Here is a 24414-nt window from a genome sequence, read left to right on the forward strand (position 1 = left end):
ATGAATAGTCCATCCACCTACTTCAAGGGACCATTCAGGGAAATCTCAGAACCTTCCACAGGTTCCAACATCCGTACTAACATAACTCCTTGCAAGATACCAGAAAGTATCACCAATGGATCTCATCCAGAGACAGAACAGGATGCCTGCTCTGATACCAATTGAAATTCTGGTGTAGTCAGAGTTCAGATGTTCTACTCCAAGTCATGACATCTGATCCAACATTGTTACTAATACAGCAAGATAGCTATAAAATTAACACCTAATACTAATGAGCACACATTCACAGATGTCATGACATCTGCTACTATATTACCATAGAATGGAAGAACACCCAGTTCTATCCATCTGGTACAAAGACTCAGCAGAGATCAAACATAGCACTAACCTCTGTTGAGCCTGCACAGTTATCAGCATGATGTCTCAATAGTGATTTGAACATCACCTGTTACAGTATTACAGTTTGCTGGCCTTGTACTTGTATTTCCTAAAATAAAGGTTAAACAAGTTAACCTAATTTCCACATATTAGGGTGCTAACAAATAGGCTATTTGTTAGGTTCATTAATTGTAGCTCAGTTGTTAGTTTCCTGGATTTTAGCTCAGCTGTTGGATTCCTGAAGAATAGCCTGAGAAAAATACTAAAACAGAAAAACTAACCATCCTACAATTTAGCATATGCTGTTAGGAATGAATGTCACAACATTCGGTTTGACGACCAGAACATATACCACATGCTAAGTCTGTTATGTTCCTGAAAACAGACTGTGCTAAATGCTGTACTGTAAAAGACCAACCAGTCTATACTTCAGTATCAGCTTACAGTAATAAATGTCAAGACATCCAGTTTGACATTTTCACAATGAGCCTTATGCCAGGTCTGTTATCCTCCTGAAGAACAGACTGAAATAAATACTGAATTGAAGCAGAAAAACCAACCTGCCTATTATTCAGTATATGCTGTCAATGATGAATGTCAAAACATTCTGATTGACATTCAAACAGTATGCTATGTACCAGGTCTGTTATTCTCTTGATAAACAGACTGAAATACATGCTGAGTTATAACAGGCAGGATTATAACGTGCAGAAGGAAAAACAAACACAGGAAATTGTTAACCCAGTTCGGTGCAACATCACCTACTCTGGGGGCATACCAAGCCAGGAAGAAGATCCACTATCAGTAGTATTAATTCAGAGTTAAACTCCCCCGTTTACAACTCTTCACTTAAACCCTACCCAATGCAATCTACACCTAGGAACTCCTAGATAGAAACCACTAGTTTCCATTCCTATCACTACAATTTCAAAGTAATGCTAAACAAATTGAACTTGCTTCACAGCTTCGTTCAAGACCATAACAACTCTTACCTACAGGCTTTGAGTTACAAATAATCTCAGCTTTGAGCACTGAGAAACACATGGTAACCTTCCCACAGGTTGGGAGGTTTACCTCACACACACCCCTAATTTTCACATTGTTTGAGGCTCTTTTAACCTAGGTTATAATCTGCTATTTATAACCTAAACACCCAACTAGATTTGGGCCTTAGAAATCGCAGCAAGCTTCTCCTTTGCTGTTACAAAGTCAGCAGAAAACTTCTGCTACAATCAAGGTCTTCAATCTTTTAGTTCCTAAAATATCTCCATATATATCTCCATATTTAGAAACTGTATATTCTGATTGAGTTTAAGACCTCCACAAGGAAGTTAGGATATTCACCAAATATCCTCACTAATCCCAGAATATATGCCTGAATTAACTAATTCAGTTTTCTACACATGTGTGATGTCACAGTCACGATGTCGTGACATCGTACATGACATGTTGGTCCAGATGTTGAACTTCTTCAACCCAACATATTAAAACAACAGAGGTGATTACATTATTTGTTTTACAAAATTAATGCCAATCCTAAGGTATTAACAAAACCCAATGAATAAGGGGTGAGGAGGATGCCAATATGTGATCCCAAAGCTAATGCATATGATAATAATAGCATGAGGGATCTTAGGGTCAAAATTGGGGTCTTACAGCTGCCCCTATTTAAGGACATTCTAGTTGAGGAGGTGAAGGTTAAAATCTTCATATCGACTCAGTGGAATGTGTCGCAACGCGAAAAACAACCGGCGAGAAAAAACAAACAAACAGAGCCGCCACCGTGCGTTATTTATCCCAAAGGAGGGAAAGGAAACGCTCGAAGTAAACCTGGAAAGGAATGGTCTTACGACCGGAGATTACAAGGTACGGGAGTCGGTTACGCAAGGGGAAGGTATTAGCACCCCTCACGTCCGTCGTACTCGACGGGATCCACGCTCAAAAGAATAGAATAAGGTTGCTGAATAACTGCTCAAAGAATGCACACACACTGGATTAAAACACAGATGGAAGAAGACGGAAGCGGACTCAGTAGGATGTCGCATCCTGGGCCTACGTAGTTTGTCAGAAACAAACATCAGAGTCGACGTAGTTCGGGGAAATGGGACGCGGGCTCGCTAGGATATCGCATCCTATGCCTACGTATCTCATCTGGAATGAGAATCAAAGCTACCGTAGTTCGGCTAACACACGCCGAAACAAAACACAACCCAAAGACGCTGAGACGTCAAAAGAAACTCGCAAATGGAAACAGACTGCCAATGGCTGGTCTTACGTCCGACTCCAAACAAAAGAAACACTAACAGGAAACCGAATGCCAATCGCTGGGCTTATATCAGACTCCACAAATAATCAACAACAGACGGGAAACCGAATGCCAATCGCTGGGCTTACATCAGACTCCAAACACACATACAAACAGGAAACCGAATGCAAATCGCTGGACTTACATCAGACTCCAAACACATACACGAAGCAGAAGGGTTGAAAAAGAAAAAAAGGGTGAACACACAGACTAACAGGGAGTCGGGAACTCGAGCCTGATAGCTGTCAAGCAAAACACACGCAAAAAAGAAAAGGGGCGCCCGGAGAGATCTTGCACGATCTCCTGCCTACGTACCTCATCTGGTATGAGGATCAGGGCGACGTAGTTCCCCTTAACAGGGGATAAACTTTCTCCTAACCAGAGACCAAGGGAAAAACAGACTAAAAGGGAGACTGACTCGAGCCTAATAGTCATTATGCAAATTATAATCCTAGGTTGAGGTCTCTAACAAGAGTTTGACTCACACAGGCAGTGAGTCAACTCAAGTCTATCTCTACGTGCATTCAACTTCCTCGAAAGTTGATCATACGACTCCTACGGAAAGGAGATGAGAAGCAAAAGCAGATAAACATCAAAAGTAATCATCACCCGCTATATGCAAACAAGCGGCTCATACAAGGCTGGGCTTTAGTCAAGGGGTCATATCAACCTCGACAAAAAAGCCAACACTGGAAAGGGTGTCTGAGGCTCTTAACCACTGACATTGACCGTCACGGTGAGCAGATGAAAAGGTAATGAGGGTAAGACCTCATAGCTCTTAACCCGGGCCTGGGTGAGCTTGAATCAATGAAAACGTGGGGGTCCAGAATGAGGGACCCTGCTCCACTTGACTGACACAGTACAAGATCTGGGGGACGTGTCCAAGAGCATCAGCACGTAGTGCGAGCATAATGGACGACTCAAATGATTAGCAGGGGATTGATTGCAAATCCCTTCTATCTGCCAATTGCCTCTTCACTTAGGAGGACTTGAAGTACATGGCACAAAAGTAAACAAACACAGTCATTGCCTCTTAAGGAGGACTTCAGCCAAATGCCTGCCAAAAGAAACGACCGGGCTTCCAAACTACATGTAGTTAGAGGATGATTACCTATGTGGTATGCCAACCACAAGCAAAGCAAAGCAACTCAAGCAATGAGTTAAAGCTACTAAAGTACCTGTAAGAAAGTCAAACAAGTCAATATTCACATTCAGACCAATCAAACAGACAGTCAACAGTGAGACAACCAATATACACAATGCAAGTCAACAACTCAAGTGAGTTCATCACCAAGGAACCTACAACACAAGAAAGGTTAGTGGACAAAGAATTTTGCATCTCAATTCATGAGATCAACATCAACCATCAAGACTAGAAGCTTGAACCTGAAATGCAAAACTCAAAAGATGAGTACAAACCACTAGCACCAAGGCTAGGGTCAAAGGCAAAGTAAAACTTCAAAACAGCAACCCGGGCCTTGTGATTTAGGTTTGGTCCTTTTTAGGACATGTTCTTGCCTTGACCTCAATATATCTCACGAATCAAAGGAAAACATTTATGAACATCAAACTTCAATTCATCATAACTTAGTCAAATCTCAACCAATTTTCATGAATTTTATGTCAGAATTTTCAGCGAGCAAAGATCTACAAGATTATATGCATAAGAGGAAGAATTAAGTTACTCGAAAAACCTACCTCTTGAAGATCTAACAATGGCAACAATGGATTCAGGTGCTTAGTAAGGTCCAAAACTGCCCCTCTATTCTTGTTATGAAGTAGGAAGCACGAATCAATGCTTGGAAAGGCTTAGATCTAGCTTAATCTTCAAGCTTCATGTTCATGTTCATGTATGGATTATGCACAAACCTTCACCAAATTCTCCAATCCCGCACTTGATTTGCACTAAATGATGATCCAGGAGCAAGATTATACAATAAAAATGATGTGTTATTTGAAGAATTTTTGAATTTCAATTTGGAGAAAATTTGGAGGGAAAATGAGATCTAGATCTAGAATGATGAATTATGAACAATTCTGTTATGATTTATCTTATATACCATGTACTAATCACATCCTAATTAGAATTAAGCATGGTTTAGTTGAGATTAAGCAAAAATAAGGTGTATGACAAATTTTGGAAAATTGGTGGTGCCATGCAAATGTACACGTGAACAGTAACAAATGGATGATCAAATTCACTTAAAACCACTTCATGCACATGTTGGCAATGGTATTTTGTTCCCATGATGCACCAAATTCAAATTTGCAAATTTCCCTCCAAAATGGTCATGAATAAGCAAATGATCATGTGATAAAATTTCATGCAATGCCATGAATGATTTGGAAAATATATGTCATGAGGAGCAAAGTGCAAAAAGAGGCACTCAATTTGGAGCTATGAGTCAAAAGTTATGGCCTTTTGAAGTTTCAAGCACACTTGGCAATGATTTGATCATATATCCTCAACCATTCATCAGATGCTCATGATCTTGGACTTTTTGGAAATGGGAGAGAAATATCTTCAACTTTCATGTTGCACAAAAATTCATTTGAAGCTTTTTTGATGATGTAAGATCAAGTTGAAGATGGTCCAAAAACTTGCTATTTTTGGAAACTTGAAATTACAGGTCACTTTCCATTTTTGGAAACTTTTGATCTGACCTCAAATTCTTCAAGATAAGTGTTTGTAATGACAAATGAACTTCTTTGGGATATGAATGAAGTGTATCAAACCATTTCTCCACCTCCTAGCCCTCAGTTTACTTTCTGTCGACTTTTATGGGCCCTAAATGACTTGGCAATGCACTGATGACTTGAGCCTCTAACACTTGGCCAATTTGCTTCAAAAATGAAACCCCTAGCCCATATAAGCTCTCCACATAACCATGTGATCTTCATCATCAACAAATACCTCATCTCCTTGATAAACCCCTGGTTGGAAGAATGCATTGATTAGGTTGACCAGAGGTCAAAACCCTAATCCAGAGGAATCTGAGCATGCACAGTGAAGCCCTTGAGGATGACATAACCACGATGATGGTGATGTACCATTGCAATCAAGATAATGCTCAACCTCCTTGAAGAACCAAGAAAACCCTTAATTGAAGCACAAACCCACAGATGATTGGTGATCAATTCAATAAGACCCCTCAGGCTTGAACCATGTACCTCTCCATCTTCTGAGAAAGACTTAGGAGGATGACCTTCTATTTCCACATGATATGCAATATGCAATGCCTAATGCCCTAAATATGAAATGCAATATGCTAAACTAGTCCCAAGAGAGGAGGGCAAATTTTGAGGTGTTACAGCTGCCCCTATTCAATCCACTATGAACCTGTCGATATGAACAACCTCGACTTTCAAATGATCAGGGTGAAGAGTGATTGAATACCAAGAACAGACGAACAATTTGCGCTCCGTTGGGGATTATTATTATTATATTTTTTTTGCTTTTCTTGAACCCCACAACTTTCTGATTCTTTTTTGCTTTTCTTGAACCCTAAAAATTCTTTGATTTTCACTTCCATCTCCGCCCGACAGAAATCTCCTCCAGTATCGCACTACTGGGGAATACCGTTGACCCAACGACACGATGCTAAGCTCCTCAGAGTAACATCTTCAAACTTCCATCTCGTAAGACAGAAATCTCCTCCAGTATCGCACTACCGGGGAATACCGTTGACCCAACGTCACGATGCTAAACTCCTTAGAGTAACATCTTCAAACTTCCATCTCGCACGACAGAAATCTCCTTTAGTATCGCACTACCGGGGAATACTGTTGACCCAACGTCACGATGCTAAACTTCTCAGAGTAACATCTTCCAACTTCCATCTGGCACGACAAAAATCTCCTCAAGTATCGCACTACTGGGGAATACCGTTGACCCAACGTCACAATGCTAAGCTCCTCAGAGTAACATCTTCAAACTTCCATCTCGCACGACAGAAATCTCCTCCAGTATCGCACTACTAGGGAATACCGTTGACCCAACGTCACGATGCTAAACTCCTCAGAGTAACATCTTCCAACTTCCATCTCGCACGATAGAAATCTCCTCCAGTATCGCACTACTGGGGAATACCGTTGACCCAACGTCACGATGCTAAGCTCCTCAGAGTAACATCTTCAAACTTCCATCTCTCACGACAGAAATCTCCTCCAGTATCGCACTACTGGGGAATACCGTTGACCCAACGTCATGATGCTAAACTCCTCAGAGTAACATCTTCCAACTTCCATCTCGAACGACAGAAATCTCCTCCAGTATCGCACTACTAGGGAATACCGTTGACCCAACGTCACGATGCTAAGCTCCTTAGAGTAACATCTTCCACATCCGGTGAAACAAATCTCAAACGGTAACCACGGCTTGAGACGCGCTGATCGCGTAATGCTGATGCTGATCTTCCAACCAGCTAAACCAATTCTCAAACGGTAATCACAACTTGAGACTAGCTTATGCTTGCAATGCTCATGCATGATGATTTTTTTTCAGCGTAATGCTCCACAACCATGGAAATGCTACGCAATTAGGTATGCAATATGCTATGCTTATCTAAATGATGAATGCATAGAAAAGTATCCCCCTCAAGGGACTCTTCTGGGGAGCTTGAGGCACTCTGCTAAGGAACTTGATACCACTCCAATCTCAACCCTGCTGGGGAATAGCACTGCTGCTGAGGAAATGACAACCCTCACCAGGGATGAACTCCACTGAACCCGATCCGCTTGGGGACTTCGCTGGGAAACAACTACCGATGCACTTTGCGGGGAAAACAATAATCTTCGACCTGTTGGGGAAATAACAACCTCCACCCTGCTAGGGAAACAACCTCAGGCCTGGTTGTCGAAGAAACACCGACCTCGAACCTGCTGGGGAGAACAACAACCTTCAGGCCTGACTGCCGAGGAAACACCGATCTCAAACCTGCTGGGGAGATAACAATCCCGACCCTGCTAGGGACAATACAGAATATTCCGACGCGGAACACCTGCCGACGCGTCGAACGATGGTATCCACCATCTAATCAAAGTACCAACCTTCCATTTTTCAGACTTTGAAGAGTCTTCTTGATTAATCCTCCAGGATCGTCGCCATTCTTTCACCGTCTTCCACCGTCTTTCACCATTCGTCAACTCCTTGTCCCTGATCGAACTCCATGGGAATCTTTTGTCAAACGCTTTGCATCACAACCTGCATGTGAGCGAAAATATCTAACACACCTGCAAAAGAGATCGTTAGATAAAAACGTGCCCCAGGCGTGCCAAATTTCAACACCTAGGTCACTCAACCTTCCGAATAAGATTTCAAGTTCTCAATCCTATAAACATGCATTGGAAGGGACCCCTATGTCTTAAAATGCAAAGATTCTTATCAAAATAAACAGATGTTTTTGCAATCAAAGCGGTAATGAAAACAAAAACAAAATTATTTGACTGAATATGCATTTTATTGATTGAAAAAGGTGTGGCTCGTAACTGAGCAATACACAGGAAGCAACCCCTGAAAAGAGGTAATTGCGCACAAAAGGAAAATCTATCCTAATGGCAATGTGAAACCGTGATCTCATCGAGTTCCAACTCGGTTACACCCCTTATGTCCTCAGACTCTCCACACTTTCTTCCTTCTGAACCAGACGCTTCCGACTGATCTCTGCCGGAGATTATCCATGGTGCCTTAACCAAAGCACAAATGATCATGCTAGACGCAATTGTTCGTTTCAATCCCTCTTTTGCCTGGACCGCCCTTTCGGGTTTTCAGTCCACCGGGATACCCTTTTTTTCCCAAGCCGCCCTTGTGGGGTTTTCGACTTGCCGGGTGTACATTTTTTTTTTCTTTTTATCCCTAATTTTTGCCCGAACCTTTTCATTATTTTTCGGTTCGCCGGGATGCCCATTTTTGCCTAGACTATTTTATTCTTTTCGTCCAGCGGGTCTCTTATACAAAGTATTTTTAACTGCGTCCGCATTCACAGGGGATGGAAAGTCCTCGCCATCCATGGTCGTCAGCAACAAGGCTCCGCCGGAGAAAACCTTCTTGACCATGAATGGACCTTCATAATTGGGTGTCCACTTGCCCCGACGATCGTTCTGAGGAGGAAGGATCCTTTTCAACACCAGATCTCCTACGTGATATATCCGAGGTCGCACCTTTCGGTCAAAAGCACGCTTCATCCATTGCTGGTATAACTGCCCATGACAAATGGCCGCCAACCTCTTTTCCTCAATCAGGCTCAACTCTTCGTACCGAGTCCTTACCCACTCAGCCTCTTCCAATTTTACGTCCATCAGGACTCTCAACGAAGGAATCTGAATCTCAACCGGTAACACGGCTTCCATTCCATACACAAGTGAGAATGGCGTTGCCCTAGTGGATGTACGCACCGAGGTTCGATATCCAGGATACAAGCTTCGTACTTGCCACATTGTTGGTGCATTCAAATGTCAGCCGGGCAACAAAAGGAATGCGAGATCCTTTCGGTGTAACCAAAACAGCTCCAACTCCACTACCATCCATGTTAATGGCCCCATCCAACATCAGAATCCGTTCGGATTCAGGGTCAGACCCCTCCTCCGGGATTGGTTCCTCACAATCTTTCGATTTGAGAACCAGGATGTCCTCATCAGGGAACTCAAACTTCATCGGTTGATAATCCTCACTGGGTTGCTGGGCAAGGTAATTAGACAATACACTTCCCTTTATTGCTTTCTGAGAGGTATATTGAATATCGTATTCATTTAAAATCATTTTCCATCTCGCAACCTGCCCGGTCAATGCTGGCTTCTCAAAAATATACTTGATCGGATCCATCTTGGAACTCTATAAAGTGGTATGAACCAGCATATAATGTCTCAGTCGGCGAGCAGCCTATGCCAAAGCACAACTAGTTTTCTCGAGCAGTGAATATTTTGTTTCACAGTCGGTAAACTTTTTGCTAAGGTAGTAATTTGCATGCTCTTTTCGGCCAGACTCGTCATGCTGCCCTAGTACGCACCCCATAGACCCCTCGAGGGCTGTCAAGTACAGAATTAACGGTCGTCCCTCCACGGGAGGCAATAGAATCGGAGGCTCCTGCAAATATTCTTTTATCTTTTCAAATGCCGGTTGGCAATCATTATTCCACCTGACCATTTGATCTTTTCTTAACAGCTTGAATATGGGTTCACTCGTGGCTGTTAGATGAGATGTGAACCATGAAATGTAGTTCAATCTACCTAAGAGACCACGAACCTCCTTTTCCGTTCTCGGTTCAGGCATTTCTTGTATTACTTTTTCCTTAACAGGATCGACCTCGATTCCTCTTTTTTTTTTCCGCAATAAACCCCAGCAATTTACCGGTCCGCACTCCAAAAGTGCACTTATTCGGATTCAACCTCAGCCTGAATTGTCTCAACCGGTCAAACAGCTTGGCCAGATCTACCAAATGCCCCTCTTCTGTTTGGGACTTTGCTATCATGTCATCAACATAGCATTCGATTTCATGATGAATCATATGATGAAACAAAGTCACCATAGCTCTTTGTTGCGTGGCACCGGCGTTCTTGAGACCGAATGGCATCACCTCCGCTCTTGACACTCGTCTCCAAGGCGGCCCCAACCTTCAATTCCCTTCAGACCTCCTCGGTGCCCAGATTAACAATTTCAACTCGCCCCTCGTGCGGTTGAATCACCTTCTCCTCTGGTTTCAATAACATGGCTAATTCCCCCGGCGGTTCACAATCTTCTTCGCCTTCTTCTTCGGCATGATAGATCGGATTGTCGAAGTCATATGAGGGTGTAACAGGATTGTTATCAATGAGATCCGGAGAATAAAAAAGTCGGAACGAAGCCAATCAAAAGGAAAGAAAAATGAAAATAAACCTTGCCATTTTTATTTTTGTTTTAAACTGCAAAAATAAATGAAAAACAGGGAACACCGCTTTTAATGTGAAAAACATCCATTTATTAATAATGCAAAATGTTGCAAAATGAAACACATGAGATGGCCCTTACAATGAACCATTACGTTTCGGGAAAAACGTATGGCTTTCATGCAGACATAATTGAAAAACAGGAAATATTACTCTTCACGTAGAGTGATAGTGATGATCTTTTCGGCCTTCCAGTTCTGGATCTCCATCCCTGGTACGCACGGTTTTATCCACTGATCAAGCTCATAGTCACTGTCGATCTCCTCACCCACCGCACAGATGCGATCCGGATCCAGCATTCCGGAACTGGTGAACGTGAATGGCTGACGACGTCCTCTGCCTTGCCCAGACGAGCCTCGGCCCGGATGATAATCATCCCCAAACCTGTCTTCCTTCACCGCGATGTCCATCATCTTTCCCCAACCTGGGGCTTCTCCACTCTTCACCACCTCAGCGGCCTGCTTGTACGAAGAAATGGACAGCTTTTTCTCTTCTTTTGCAAAAATGGCATTCTCCACCTCGACGGTTTCGAATGCCTGACTCGGTGTTTCAAATATTTCACCGTCCATTTCTACATATTTGAACGATGACAGTTGGCTGATAAAAATATCCTCCTCCCCCCAATCAACTTTCTCAAATCGGAGACGTCCTTCATCCATCATTCTCTGAATCGTCTCCCTCAGCATTACACACCCATTCGCAGTGACAGTGCAAGCAGCACAACGATTATCACATCCAGGGAAAACTCCACTCTTCATCAAATGTCTCTTGACCACAGACATTGGAGTCCTCAACTGATCCACATTTCTCACCTCTATTTTTCTCTTATCTTCTGACATCACGTTCACCCCCATAGGACCCTGCACCAGCATGGGGTTAGCATTAACATTCGGTGTCGGTGCAAAATTGATGGCTTTAGAATCCACCAAATCTTGAACGACATGCTTAAAAGCTTTACAACCCTCAATGCTATGCCCGGGTGCACTAGAATGGAACTCGCACTTGATGTTCTCATTGTAACCTGCAAGCCTTTGGTCCGATCCTACCGGAGCTAACGTCCTCGGCTGAACCAACCCAAGATCCTTCAACCTCTTAAACAGAAGAGCATACGCCATGGGTGGCTTATCAAACTGACGATCAACCATCCTTCTTCTCGCTTGGCACCCAGCTCTCTGTGTTCTCTGTTGAGGTGGCTGCTGTTGCTGTCGTACAGATTGATTACCAGCAGGAATCGTTACTGTAGCAGCATACGGGTGATAACGATCCCTAACGCGTCCCCTTTGGGCAGACACAACACTTGATTCAACCTCCTTCTCATGCTGACCATCGCCAAAGGACTCCTTTACTCCAGACGACGAAGCATTTCCTTGTATCTTCCCCATCTTCAGCCAGCTCTCAATCCTCTCCACCTTCTCGGTGATTGCTTTCTGCCCCAAGGAGAACTCTTGCATGACACTGATCAGCTCACTCATCTTCTCTTTCAGCTCGAGAATGTCAGTGTTGGGTGGATTCATCATTCCTGAGTCAATCAAACATGTTAGAAACTGACACCTGCAAAACAGAAGACAGATTATTATGACTCACGCATGAATGCAATGTCTATCCATATGAGGAACACTCTGTCTTTCGATCCTGGTTTCATCGAGACAGATAATAATCCAGCATCAATATTCTAACATCAATCATCTGGTTTTGCCATACAGAGCAAATAATTATGATTTAGCAAAGATATCACCCAACCATGTGTGTGCTATGTGAGTGTGCACGCAGACAAGCAAATAAAGCTTGAAGATCAATAATCAACTGATAATAACCACTGTATATCAAAAGTGCACTACACGTGCCAGAGTCATACATCATGCTGATACAAATCAAGTTTACAATTCTCCAGAAACAGAATGAAATACCAGCAAGTGAATTTCATCAACAGGCCTGACGGTAATCCAACACATAACAACAAAAGTCTACACTGAAGAAGGTCCCACAGACGGCTCTGCATCATCAACCATCTTGGTAAACTTCACGGCGAACCTGAGCTCAATGTTCTCCTGCTGCAGTCCCCCCATCTCCTTCTGGTGAATCTTCATCTGTCGAAAATAATGATCCCTCTCAGCAAGATAGTGATCTCTCTCAGCAATAATCTTCGCTTTCTCTTCTTCCTTAATCTTCAGCTTTGCTTCCCACTCGGCGATAAGGACTTTGACTTTGGCTTCCCTCTGGGTCTTCACAAGGATCTGTCTCCTCTTCTCATCTTCAATGACTCTCAAAGCTCTAGCCAACTTCTCCTTGGTGATGTCATGCTCCTTCGTAGATGACTCTAACGCTTGGCTGATCTTGCAGTAATAGGCGGTGTCTATCTCAAAGCGCTTCACCTCCAAGGCATGCCTCTTATCCTGGTCTTCTATTTTCCCTTTGATTTCCTGATTAGCCATTTGGATTCTAGCAACACTCATCTCCAACTCAGTCTTCTCTGCCTGCAGCTGATCTCTGGCCTTCTTCATCTCAAGGAACTCTTCCATGCTGACAGAAGAACATGGCCCCTCAATCAATGGACACCAAGGATCACCCCCAGGAAATGGTAGATGCGTGAACTCAATCCTCTTTCTAAGCCAATCATCAAATAGAGGAAAAAACCTGCTATTAACCCTACCAAAAGGAACCTTGCCCTTTCTCTGAATGTTGCGCCATGCCCCAGACACTTGCCTCAACCGTGTCGAATTACCCTCAGCCGGGAAGTAGAAAGACTCCTGAATCTCTCGCCCGAGAGGAGGACCCTCCACAGCAAACCCCATTTGTCTCCTAAGAAGCACCGAGTTGTAACTAATGCAACCTTGAACTCCTATAAGAGGCACATTGGGAAGACTCCCACAACTGTAAATGAAATCTCGTCCAGCCACACCATTGTGAGTCCAAGCTATGTCTTTGGCTCGCAAACCCATCAACCTGATTGACCATTTGACAGTAGGATCAAGAAAGACAAAGGCACCTCTGGAAGGCAAATACCCCATGAACCATTTGTACAACAGTTGAGCACAACATCGGATCAATCCCCCACGCCGCTTCTCGTTCCGATTATGGACCGAGTAATAGACATCCCAACCAAGGTAGGAATGGGATTCCCCTGCATAAACAACCGGGTAGCATTAATATCTACAAAGTTCTTCTGGTTAGGAAACATGATGATTCCATAGATGCTCACAGCAAGCAAAGCACAAACGGCCCTCCAATTACCCAACACAGCATGCTCCTTGGCCTTAGTCTCCAAGAACTCAGATGAAAACCGGGCAACTTTCCCTTCTCCTTCAAACCCCCCTTAGTCACTTCTGTGCTCAAATAAAGAGCACGAGAAATCTCAACAACATCAGGTTCCCCCTTAGTGACATAGAATGGAATCTGGTCTCTGATCTGAATACCCAGGATGCTGGCATAGTCTTCCATCAAAGGTCCCAACAAGTAATCCGGGAAAACAAAGCACCTCAAACCCGGGTCATAAAATTGGAGAATAGTATGGATGACACTCTTATCTGTATCTGTAAGCCTGAAAACCAACTTCAGAATACCTCCATAAGTCTCACGGAAGATCCCCACACGGTCAGGTGTAATCAATGCTATCATATCTCTCAGCACACCAATCTCTGGGTCGAAGAAACTGTAGACAACATCGTCTTTCAAGCCGGTCCTCATGTCTGGAACAAAGAAGTCTCTCAACCAGGATCTCGATCAAGAATGTCCCCTGCATATGGATAAACATGAGTTAGATGCGAATAAATGCAAAATGAGAATGATGCTGATGTATGAATGCAATGTACTGTACCATCCTCTAAGTCATCTGAACATCCATTTCACCGAGTTACGGCGTCTAAACTGATCACAACCATCTGAGGTACGGAGTAACCATAAATCCAACTTGAGAGTTTCGAAATAAATGGAACTTGAGGATATACCACCATCATCACTGGAAAGTCACTGATTTGATAACAACACAATCATCTGTGCCAACCCAGGGAATCCTGAAATAAATGGATCCCCACTGATAAATACCACGGACAGAACTCCGGCATCTCGGAAATAAATCCATAAATCCGACTTATAAATAGAACCCTGATCAATAACCGAACCCTTAGTCACCATCAAAGTCACCATCAGAACATGCATCTGTAAGAATCAAACCCTCCCCTCACAGGTGAATTCTAATCAGGTCATCCTAAGGCGGATAATGGTCTTGACAATCAGATAAGATACTCAACGGGTTTTCCCTTTCGGGTGTGCTGCTGCAGCTCTCATAAGATCGTCTAAACCAAAGATCCGGGAAAGAACGGTCACCGAAGTCACCAGCTCAGATGAGGTAACCTAACCAAAGTGGATACTCCACAAAGGAAGAGCTCTCTCAAAAGAACCTCGTCCGGCTTGTGGTATGTCACGTCGCCAAAAACATGTTGACCTAACATGAGAGGCAACATGAGACCACGCTAATCCTAGGTGTATACTCGGGTCTGGGTTTTAGCCCCACTCAGAACACCCACCCCAAAATCAGAGGAACCAAACCTGTATAGAATCCAGCACAATGATAATATGATGCATGCAAACACATATGCAAATATATATAATCACAGTATAATAATCATAAATGCAATAAATAAAGCAGCACAAGCAACCAAAACTATCCTAGAGAGCGCTAGGATTGACTCGCTTAGGGAAGATGAACCAGCAAGAGGTCAACTTCTTATAGTCCCCAGCAGAGTCGCCAGCTGTCGCAACGCGAAAAACAACCGGCGGGAAAAAACAAACAAACAGAGCCGCCACCGTGCATTATTTATCCCAAAGGATGAAAAAGAAACGCTCGAAGTAAACCTGGAAAGGAATGGTCTTACGACCGGAGATTACAAGGTACGGGAGTCGGTTACGCAAGGGGAAGGTATTAACACCCCTCACGTCCGTCGTACTCGACGGGATCCACACTCAAAAGAATAGAATAAGGTTGCTGAATAACTGCTCAAAGAATGCACACACACTGGATTAAAACACAGATGGAAGAAGACGGAAGCGGACTCGGCAGGATATCGCATCCTGGGCCTACGTAGTTTGTCAGAAACAAACATCAGAGTCGAAGTAGTTCGGGGAAATGGGACGCGGGCTCGCTAGGATATCGCATCCTATGCCTACGTATCTCATCTGGAATGAGAATCAGAGCTACCGTAGTTTGGCTAACGCACGCCAAAACAAAACACAACCCAAAGACGCTGAGACGTCAAAAGAAACTCGCAAATGGAAACAGACTGCCAATGGCTGGTCTTACGTCCGACACCAAACAAAAGAAACACTAACAGGAAACCGAATGCCAATCGCTGGGCTTATATCAGACTCCACAAATAAACAACAGACGGGAAACCGAATTCCAATCGCTGGGCTTACATCAGACTCCAAACACACACACAAACAGGAAACCGAATGCCAATCGCTGGACTTACATCAGACTCCAAACACACACACAAAGTAGAAGGGTTGAAAAAGAAAAAAGGGTGAACACACAGACTAACAGGGAGTCGGGAACTCGAGCCTGATAGCTGTCAAGCAAAACACACGCAAAAAAGAAAAGGGGCGCCCAGAGAGATCTCGCACGATCTCCTGCCTACGTACCTCATCTGGTATGAGGATCAGGGCGACGTAGTTCCCCTTAACAGGGAGAAACTTTCTCCTAACCAGAGACCAAGGGAAAAACGGACTAAAAGGGAGACTGACTCGAGCCTAATAGTCATTATGCAAATTATAATCCTAGGTTGAGGTCTCTAACAAGAGTTTGACTCACACAGGCAGTGAGTCAACTCAAGTCTATCTCTACGTACATTCAACTTCCTCGAAAGTTGATCATACGACTCCTACGGAAAGGAGATGAGAAGCAAAAGCAGATAAACATCAAAAGCAATCATCACACGCTATATGCAAACAAGCGGCTCATACAAGGCTGGGCTTTAGTCAAGGGGTCATATCAACCTCGACAAACAAGCCAACACTGGAAAGGGTGTCTGAGGCTCTTAACCACTGACATTGACCGTCATGGAGAGCAGATGAAAAGGTAATGAGGGTAAGACCTCATAGCTCTTAACCCGGACCTGAGTGAGCTTGAATCAATGAAAACGTGGGGGTCCAGAATGAGGGACCCTGCTCCACTTTACTGACACTGTACAAGATCTAGGGGACGTGTCCAAGAGCATCAGCACGTAGTGCGAGCATAATGGACGACTCAAACGATTAGCAGGGGATTGATTGCAAATCCCTTCTTTCTGCCAATTGCCTCTTCACTTAGGAGGACTTGAAGTACATGGCACAAAAGTAAACAAACACAGTCATTGCCTCTTAAGGAGGACTTCAGCCAAATGCCGGCCAAAAGAAATGACAGGGCTTCCAGACTACATGTAGTTAGAGGATGATTACCTATGTGGTATGCCAACCACAAGCAAAGCAAAGCAACTCAAGCAATGAGTTAAAGCTACTAAAGTACCTGTAAGAAAGTCAAACAAGTCAATATTCACATTCAGACCAATCAAACAGACAGTCAACAGTGAGACAACCAATATACACAATGCAAGTCAACAACTCAAGTGAGTTCATCACCAAGGAACCTACAACACAAGAAAGGTTAGTGGACAAAGAATTTTGCATTTCACAAAATAATTGGTACAACATGTCACACTTGCATACATGTTCAAATAACAATCCACAATTAAAAATCCAGAAATGATTAAATCATGAAATCACAACCAAAAAATAATAGACATCCATATGAACATGTGAAAAAAAATGGCTATCAATTTGGATTAATTTTCAATTTGTTATGAATTTTTGGAATTATTATGAAATAATGAAATAAACATTGAAATCACATGCAAATATGAAATGAATTTGGAAAATTGAAAGTGCAACCAGGCGGATTCAAAGTGAGGGACGCGCCAGGATGAAACGGTGTCGTTTTGGCTAAGTGGAGAAAATCACAAAAAAACAATGAAATGTTGCGCCTGGGAATCGAATGATGTATGCGTGTTGGCAAAACGGCACCGTTTTGGAGCGCCGCCCCCTAGGGTTTGCAGGCGGCGGATGCACAATGCCAGGCGGTGGTTTCCACCGTCTCCTACCTTGAGACGGTGGTTGCTACTGTTCATGTCCAATTTTTTTTTTGCAGAATTTTACAAAATCTATATCATTGGAATCGTCTCGACGAGTAGATCACAAATATCACAAAACCTAAACCTAATTCTCAATATATCTCATGAATCGAAGGAAAACATTTATGAACATCAAACTTCAATTCATCATAACTTAGTCAAATCTCAACCAATTTTCATGATTTTTATGTCAGAATTTTCAGCGAGCAAAGATCTACAAGATTATATGCATAAGAGGAAGAATTAAGTTACTTGAAAAACCTACCTCTTGAAGATCCAACAATGGCAACAGTGGATTCAGGTGCTTAGCAAGGTCCAAAACTGCTCCTCTATTCTTGTTATGAAGTAGGAAGCACGAATCAATGCTTGGAAAGGCTTAGATCTAGCTTAATCTTCAAGCTTCATGTTCATGTTCATGTATGGATTATGCACAAACCTTCACCAAATTCTCCAATCCCGCACTTGATTTGCACTAAATGATGATCGAGGAGCAAGATTATACAATAAAAATGATGTGTTATTTGAAGAATTTTTGAATTTCAATTTGGAGAAAATTTGGAGGGAAAATGAGATCTAGATCTAGAATGATGAATTATGAATAATTCTGTTATGATTTATCTTATATACCATGTACTAATCACATCCTAATTAGAATTAAGCATGGTTTAGTTGAGATTAAGCAAAAATAAGGTGTATGACAAATTTTGGAAAATTGGTGGTGCCATGCAAATGTACAGGTGAACAGTAACAAATGGATGATCAAATTCACTTAAAACCACTTCATGCACATGTTGGCAATGGTATTTTGTTCCCATGATGCACCAAATTCAAATTTGCAAATTTCCCTCTAAAATGGTCATGAATAAGCAAATGATCATGTGATGAAATTTCATGCAATGCCATGAATGATTTGGAAAATATATGTCATGAGGAGCAAAGTGCAAAAAGAGGCACTCAATTTGGAGCTATGAGTCAAAAGTTATGGTCTTTTGAAGTTTCAAGCACACTTGGCAATGATTTGATCATATCTCCTCAACCATTCATCAGATGCTCATGATCTTGGACTTTTTGGAAATGGGAGAGAAAGATCTTCAACTTTCATGTTGCACAAAAGTTCATTTGAAGCTTTTATGTGATGTAAGATCAAGTTGAAGATGGTCCAAAAACTTGCTATTTTTGGAAACTTGAAATTACAGGTCACTTTCCATTTTTGGAAACTTTTGATCTGACCTCAAATTCTTCAAGATAAGTGTTTGTAATGACAAATGAACTTCTTTGGGACATGAATGAAGTGTCTCAAACCATTTCTCCACCTCCTAGCCCTTAGTTGACTTTCTGTCGACTTTTATGGGCCCTAGATGACTTGGCAATGCACTGATGACTTGAGCCTCTAACACTTGGCCAATTTGCTTCAAAAATGAAACCCCTAGCCCATATAAGCTCTCCACATAACCATGTGATCTTCATCATCAACAAATACCTCATCTCCTTGATAAACCCCTGGTTGGAAGAATGCATTGATTAGGGTTGACCAGAGGTCAAAACCCTAATCCAGAGGAATCTGAGCATGCACAGTGAAGCCCTTGAGGATGACATAACCACGATGATGATGATGTATCCTTGCAATCAAGATAATGCTCAACCTCCTTGAAGAACCAAGAAAACCCTTAATTGAAGCACAAACCCTCAGATGATTGATGATCAATTCAATAAGACCCCTCAGGCTTGAACCATGTACCTCTCCATCTTCTGAGAAAGACTTAGGAGGATGACCTTCTATTTCCACATGATATGCAATATGCAATGCCTAATGCTCTAAATATGAAATGCAATATGCTAAACTAGTCCCAAGAGAGGAGGGCAAATTTTGAGGTGTTACAGAATGGACTTAAATAACAATATATAGAAACAAATTTTGGTCCCTAAGAGACCTCATAATGCATATGATATGAATGTTGAAGTAAATCCCTGTGGGGAAATGTTGCCACAAAGGAAAAGAGTCTGGAGAGACTAAAAGTCCACAGCAGTATAATGCATTCCATAAGGAAAACCTACTGAGGAGACATAGACTCTAGGGAAAAGGGTTTGTGCGTAGGCCAAACTACGACTTAAAATAACTGGGGGGCTCGAGGGATTCCATGAAAATAAATCAATGGAAAGACTTAGCCGGGGAATAAGGGGAACATCGGCAGGGGAAACGGGTAGATCAGAACAAAGCTGAAATACTCAAACTAAACAGGAAACAACGATTTCACTAAGGAAATGCACACTCAAACTCAACTGGGGAAGAAAAGATCTTCAACACCGGATGAGCAGAAATATATTATCTGTTACCGGTTACTGGGTAAGGGGATAACAAAATCTAACAACGAGGACATTCGTTACCGGTTAGGGTAAACATATCAAGGATGAATCGCTGAAGGCAACCAAGAGGTGTATTTATTACTGGTTACTGCGTAAGAATAAACTGTTGGGAAAAGCCAAAATAGGATTTACAACTACCAGTTAATATGGAAGACCAAAGAGAGAGAATATTTGTCACTGGTTAAAGTGAACATATCAAGGATAGACTCGAAGGAAAAAAATCCGTCATTGGCTAGGATGAACATATCAAGGATAGACTTGCCAGGGGATTATAAGGAAGATATCTGTCATTGGTTAAGATGAACATATCAAGGATAAACTACTTGAAAAAAGTAGGAATTACATCTATCAAAATACTGGATAGAATACCAACAAGAGAATATCTGTCACCGGTTAGGATGAACATATCAAGGATAGACTCAGAGGGGAAAATAGGAATTACATCTATGAGTTACTGGATAGAATACCAAAAGGAGAATATCCGTCATCGATTAGGATGAACATATCAAGGACAAACTCTGCGAGGGGAAGAAAAACAGGATTTACAACTATCAGTTACTGGGCAGAAGACCGCAAAGAGGAGGAAATCTGTCACCGGTTAGGATGAACATATCAAGGATTAACTCTCTGGGGAATAAAATAGGGATTACAACTACCAGTTACTGGGTAGAATACCAAAAAGATAAATATCTGCCATCGGTTAAGATAAACATATCAAGGATAAACTCAAAGCAAGGGAAGAAAATATCTGTCATCGGTTATGATGAACATATCAAGGATATACTTCCTGGGGAAACATGAAAACGAATCCGCTGGGGGGAAAAGTTACTCTTGCCGGGTATTGGGCAAAAGTGAAAATATGAGAAGAATATTACCAGTTACTGGGTAATCTACTCCCAGGGGACCAAAAAGCATCTATCTAAAAAAGATCTAGAAAGAAACGGTCAATCAAAGACTCAACCCAATAAGGGCATAACTCGAGGGGAATGGTTTCGTCCAGATACTCAACTGGGGAGGAAACTGAAATAACAATCATCCACGAGGAAATAACTCAATGGGGAAAGAGAAAGGTTAAAGTCTTTCTGCTTAATGAGCTGACACTCTACAATTGAAAGAGGACAGACAAACCAAATCTGTATGGGGAAAAATATACCACCATAGTAGAGGATCAACATGAACAATGAATCACAAAGTGTAACAATGCAATAATGAAATTACATGAATGTATATGTATATGGTTATGTATATATGATGATTATGCTGACAAAACGATCATAAATGATACAAATGTCATTGGTTTGAATCATTGATACAACCCTTAGCCAATCCTCACAAGAAGGAAACAACTGCTGGAGAGAAAACAAACGAACGCCTCGAAGGCTCAATCCTGGCTGGGTAAAGCACAAGGAGAGGATCTGCTGAGGAAAATGCTACAACGTCTGCAGGGAATTTTAGGTCAATGCCATATCAAATGGGAGACAACTCTATGTAAGACCCTGATTTTGACCTAATATCCCTCATGGCATCAAGTTATTGCACAAGTGTATTGCTTCAAGGATCATAGCATGTTTGGCTTCTTAACCATAGGGTTGGGACTTGTTTGAGTGTTTTGAGACCACCAAGCATGCTTGTATTGTATATTTTTTCTTTTCTTATTTTATTACTAACTAAAAGCACAAAAATATGCCACTAACTCTTTTTGTTTTGAAGCTCAAGTGATCATGTGCTCCACAATGCTCCTAGGACGCTCCTAAGCCCAATGCAATGGCTAGATGAAGATGAGAAAAGCATGACAATGTTCCAAAAATTTCCTAATCATCATATATGTCTCCCAAGTATCTCAATTTTCCAATTTGATCAAGATAACTCAAAGGGCTTGAAGATTGTTTCCCAAGGAAACCCTAATCTCATTGTGCTTTGACTATGCCTTGCCCATGAAGCAATCTCAACCTATGATCAAATTTAATCAAGGGAATTTATTTCATTCATCATTTTATGCATATGTGAGTCTATTTGAGGCCCCTCAATCATTTATTCATCAAGATTTGGAAGTTTGGCCTTGAAAAGTTGACCAGTCAAGTCATCTAACTAAACCGAGGATCAATGAGAGATAACTTTTGATGTATTTGTCAAATGAAGATGACCCCAAGAGAAAAACTCTTAATAATAACCACATGGACAACTTTCATGTTCATCAAAAATACATTTGAAGCTTGGAAGGTCATCATTCATTTCAAAAAATTATAGGTCATTTTGACTAAAACCCTAAATTTGGGTAAACTTACCAAGGGCATAACTTTTTAAATTTTTATTATTTTGAGGTGAGACCAAATTAATTGGAAATATTGAGATGTCTACTTAAAATGTTATGTTGGACAAATCTTCATAATACTAAAAGAAATACATGTGATAATGCAAAACATTATAGGTCATCTTGGACCTAATTCATTGAATTTGAAAAAGTACCCAACTTCAAATGCCCATAAATTTGTCATGGAAAATCCAAATTATGCAAACTTTAAGTCTAGATTGACCATCTTGAAAAGATCTAAACCTTTGATGTTAGAGGTTTTCTCATTTGAAGCTTGCATCATAAATACAGAGGGGCTTGATTAAACTTGCTTTTGGTGAACTTTTTTCAAAATGACTTGAATATATTTTGTACTGGAATTTTCCAAGCCAGTTTTCATCAATTTGCAAATGTCAAATTATTTTTTTCCCAACATAACTTTTGTTCCTTATTTCAAGGGCTTCCCAACCATTACTCATAATAGTCCATGGGATCTACCATTTGGGAGTTTCAAAATCCTTTTCATTTATGTGTATTTTGGTATTTTATGGTGAAACTTGAATTGCAAGCTTATTCAGTCCAAAGTGCACATCCAAATGACTTTCATGTGATATCAGCAAGTTGCTTCAACCATCATTGGGCCTTCTACACGCCTGCAAAGGCCCATGCAATTCAAATTCCATTTGCCATGCACATGAACAAAGTGTGATCAGCTGATGCATTCACCTATATATAACCACTTCCTCTCATTCATTCGCTAACCTTTTGGAGATCCCAAGTGCTGCAGAAGTAAAACCATAGCCCTCACCAAAGGAATCACTCAAAAAATTTCATACTTTCGAGCTTGAAATTCAGTATCATTAGCTGAGTTTTAAAGCCTGATTCCTTAGCCAATCACTTCCATTACACTCAAGGATCAAAGAGGAGCAAGGATCTTGGAGAATTCGGGGCCAGAAGTTCATCAATTTGAAGGTATCCATTCAAACTTTTTGGATTTGAATCTCTTAATTCAATGTAGCATTCTTGTGTTTATGTGGTTTTCTGAAGTCCTCATACTTGAGGCAAACTTGTGATGCATTCAATTTATCATTTCATGAACAATCAGTATGAACACCATGATTTTATCCTTCACATTTCTCTCAATATAGGAAGAGCGAGAGGAATCCATTGGTACAGTGATGATCTCCATCACACGAGCTTCATTTCCATGGCCTTGTTTTTAATTTTCATTAAGATTCATTTCTCTGTAATTTTGGCCGGTTTTTGTTGAATCGCCGTAGAAGACGGTGGTTTCCACCACCACCACCATGTGTCTTGCTCCTTGGCCATTGGATCTCCGTTTCAGGATCTAATCGTGTGCATCCGTTTTAATTACTTCATTTAATTCATGATGTAGCACGTTTGACTTGTGTGCACCGTGTTTCCTCAGATCTCAGCCATTGCCTTGTGCCACGTCAATTAATGAAGCGCATCTGATGACTGTGCATTTTTCATTTATTCCCTTTATTTTTTATTTTTAGTTAATTCCTTTTATTTTCAAAAATTCATTAAAATTTCATTTGAAGTCAGAAAAATATGACACCAATTCCAAAAAAAATCTTGAAAAATCTAGTTTCATATTATGACTTTTAATTATTTTTGTGACTTCATTTGATATTTTTTATGAATTACTTGGTTTTTAATGCTTTTAATTCATTTTAAAATACTTTCTGACTTATAAAAAATACAAAAATATTTTCATAGCACCTATGGATCATGATAAGTCAATGAAAAATAGTCTCAACAATTTCTTGATTGTTTTGGTATTATTTGAGATTTTAATTCATATTGTGCTATTTTTAATTGCTTTTAATTGATTTTAATTACTTTCTGATTTCAAAAATTGGTGAGAAAATTATTCAAAGCTTGTTTTATTATGTTGAACCTATGAGAATTTAATTGGACTTTTTGAAGTTGCTTTGAATTGAATTTGAGGTTCAACCTTATTTGTTTATTTT

The sequence above is a fragment of the Lathyrus oleraceus genome, chromosome 5, assembly GCF_024323335.1.
Source record: "Lathyrus oleraceus cultivar Zhongwan6 chromosome 5, CAAS_Psat_ZW6_1.0, whole genome shotgun sequence".
Lineage (NCBI taxonomy): Eukaryota > Viridiplantae > Streptophyta > Magnoliopsida > Fabales > Fabaceae > Lathyrus > Lathyrus oleraceus.